Below are 3,702 nucleotides of genomic sequence, written 5' to 3' on the forward strand. Positions count from 1 at the left end.
GAAAAGGTTTCTGGGCCAAAAATATTGTGGTTTAAGTTAGTATTTGAACACAAACATTAACTTAAACTTACTCTGGTATGAAACCCAATTGAATATCATGGGTTATGGGATTGGGCCTGAAGAATTGATGAGTCTGAAATTTCAATTTATTGAGTCATGTGTCATTAGTTGATTATCACTAAGTTGGCTCAATGAATGTTACAGAATTTGGATCAGCAGCCTCATCAAGATTATGGATCATAAACCCAAGGCAAAAGGAAAGCAGGGAGAGGCCTCAAAGCCCAAGAAACACAACAGAAGCTCAATATAGAAAGTGTATAAATAGGATAGAATTGAAGTTAGGAAGGACTTTTACCTTTTGATTTTGATAGTTTTCATATCTTTGTAATTGAATTCAGAGCTATGACTCACTAAATCCCCTTTCATTGGGTTAGGGAGCTCTATTGTAATTCAATGAATCAATAATAGTTTATCTTCTTCTTCAATCTTTTCTCTTGAATTTTGTTAGAAAGCTTCTCGATCTAATTCCATTGGGTAGTTGTCTTGGGAAAGAAACTACCCATAATTGGAATCCTTCGGAACCTTGGGAAAGGAATGGAGGATTCATGCTAGAGAAGTTTTCTCACAGTGAATTGGATTGGGGTTTGGATGGATATTGTGACATGTAATCCTACCAAATTGTGGTTCATGAAACTGTGTGGTATAATCAGTGATCGAGCATCATCTCTTCTTATGAACATTTAAACCAAGGGATTGGGAATTTGTTTGTTTTTAGAGAGAATTGGTGAGCCAAGGGATTGGGATCCAATCATATAAGATTGCCAAGCAAAATTCAATGAACGCATTGGTTGAGGAAGAGATAAACATGTTTTGATTCGGAGATCTCAATATCTCCTATAACCCAATGAATTCCCCATTTCTGATTTCCACTTTCTCTTTACATTCTGCAACTCAATTCATGCAATCACCCCCATTCCCTTTTAATTTCAGCAATTTAGCTTCTGCTCTTTAATTCATGCAATTTAAGATTCCGCCATTTCAATTTCTTGTCATTTACGTTTCCCGCCAATTTTACATTCCGAAATTCTCATCTAAATCTTGATTCCGCTCAACTAGAACACACTTCTAATCTGAATTGCTCACTCAACCAATCCTTGTGGGATTCGACCTCACTCTATTGTGAGTTTTTACTTGACGATAACCGGTGCACTTGCCGGAAGGAATTTTGCCGATCGTGCAATTTCCTAAATCGTGGCATAACAAGTTTATGCACATCAAGTTTATGGCGCCGTTGCCGGGGATTGGTTTTCGATTGACAATTCTCAAAATTGGAAGTTAACTAGATTGAGCACATTTTTTTTGTTTTGATTAATTCAGTACAAGTTACTTGTTGAATTTTAATTTCTGCACTCTGTTACATGCTTTCTTTCTTTATGCTTTTAAATTCAAGCAACTAACTCACTGACTCACTAACTGTTTGAATTAATTCCTCAACTGCTCTAACCATACTCTTCCATTAACCAAGAGTATTTCACTTGTTTGTTGCCTGTGCTGTGTTCTTGTATGACAGGTAGGAGAGGAGAGACATCAACTCCTCCATATACCGAACCAGAGAGGACCCTTCATAGACTTAGAAGGGAAGCAAGAGGGAAGAGAATACTGGGAGAAGAAGAATCTGAAGAAGAATCTGAGGATAATTTTGAGGAAGCTTTAGATCTCAACATGGATAGAGAAATTCACAACCATGAGAGAGCTGATGGAAACAATGCCATTCCTGAGAGGAAGGTTCTTAGTTCATACATAAACCCAACCTCTGGGAATTGTGGTAGCAGCATCCAGAAACCACCCATTCAGGCCAACAATTTTGAGCTCAAACCACAGCTAATATCACTTGTGGAGAATCATTGTTCATTTGGTGGAAGTGCTAATGAAGACCCAAACCAACATCTCACAAAATTCCTGAGAATTTGCGACACTGTGAAGTCCAATGGAGTCCAGGAAGACGCCTATAAACTGCTTTTGTTCCCATTTTCACTTAGGGACAAGGCAGCTAAGTGGCTGGAATCATTCCCAAGGGGGAGCCTAACAACATGGGACGAGGTGGAAAGCAAGTTTCTGGCACGTTTCTACCCCCCACAAAAGGTCAATAGGCTTCGATCTGAGGTTCAGACTTTTAGACAACAAGATGGTGAAACTCTCTACGAGGCATGGGAGAGATTCAAGGATTTGACAAGGAAATGCCCACCAGACATGTTCCATGACTGGGTGCAATTGCATATTTTCTATGATGGACTGTCTTATGAATCAAGGAAGGCTGTAGACCATTCATCAGGAGGTTCATTGAACAGGAAAAAGACTGTGGAAGAAGCCATTGAAGTGATTGAGACAGTGGCTGAGAATGAGTACTACTATGCATCAGAGAGACACAACACTAAGGGAGTCATGGAGCTGAACCATGTTGATGCAATTCTAGCCCAAAACAAGGTGTTTGCCAAGCAACTAGCAGAGCTCACCAGGACATTAGAAACAAAACAAGTGGCTGCAATACACACACAAAATCAAGAGAAAGAAAGTACTGAAGGAGGTGATTGGGAAGAGGCCAATTATGTGGGAAATCAACAAAGGCAACCATATGATCCACATTCCAACACTTACAACCCAGGCTGGAAAAACCACCCAAACTTTGGGTGGGGAAACCAGCAAAACCAACATAACAAGTCCACATACCAAAACTCCAACCAAAGATCATACCAAGCCACACAAAACACTTACTCTCAACCACCATATCATGGCCAAAATAATCAACCTACCCAACCTAACCCGAACCAACAATTTCAAGATCAATTAAACATGATAGAAGGAATGCTGGCACACATGGGTCAAGACATAATTGAGTTGAAAAGCTTCAGGGATGATGTGAGATCTACCTTGAGAAACCATGGTGAAAAACTCAAGAGGATGGAGTATCAAGTAGGAGAGCTATCTCAACAGGCCCCCAAATCAACTGCAGTGTTCCCTAGTGACACAGAAAAGAATCCTAAAGGGGAACAAAAGGGAGTGAGATGGGAAGAATGCAAGGCCATCACCATATTAAAAGAAGTCTCAGAAGAAGAAGGAATCAGATCCTCAGAACAGGAGCCAGAAATCTTGAAGGAAGGTGTGGAGGAAGCTAAGCAGGAAAGTGAAACTGAGCAAGCCAAGGAACTGCAAAAAGGCACGATGGAAACATACCAACCAAAAGCACCATTTCCTCAGAGGTTAGGAGGAGGTGAAAAAGGGAAAACCTATTCAAGGTTTTTAGAGACATTTAAGTCTCTCCATATCAATATTCCCTTTCTTGAGATTCTCCATCAAATGCCTACACATATCAAGTATTTAAAGGAATTGTTGAGCAAGAAAAGAGTTTTGAAGGGAGGACAAATGGTAACAATGAACAAAGAATGCAGTGCCCTCATCAAGAAGGACACAGTCTCTAAGAAAACAGACCCAGGAAGTTTTCATATCCCTTGCATCATAGGGGAAACAAAAATTGACAGAGGATTCTGTGATCTAGGAGCTAGCATAAATGTGATGCCTCTAACTCTTATGAAGAGGCTACAACTGAATGAGGTGAGATCCACTGATGTAATCATACAACTGGCTGACAAAACTCAGAAGCAAGCTGAAGGGGTAGTTGAGAATGTGCTGGTGAAAGTGGGAGAT

General features: G+C 40.1%; 1 non-coding gene across 1 annotated transcript; it reads right to left on the reverse strand.

Moving 5' to 3' along the window:
- Nucleotides 1–2,148: 2,148 nt before the first annotated feature.
- On the reverse strand, nt 2,149–2,252 carry LOC112759911 (small nucleolar RNA R71). Its single transcript, XR_003180375.1, has one exon. It is a non-coding gene; the product is annotated as a small nucleolar RNA R71 (small nucleolar RNA).
- Nucleotides 2,253–3,702: the final 1,450 nt, after the last annotated feature.

This window comes from Arachis hypogaea, chromosome 16 (assembly GCF_003086295.3).
Source record: "Arachis hypogaea cultivar Tifrunner chromosome 16, arahy.Tifrunner.gnm2.J5K5, whole genome shotgun sequence".
Taxonomy (NCBI): domain Eukaryota; kingdom Viridiplantae; phylum Streptophyta; class Magnoliopsida; order Fabales; family Fabaceae; genus Arachis; species Arachis hypogaea.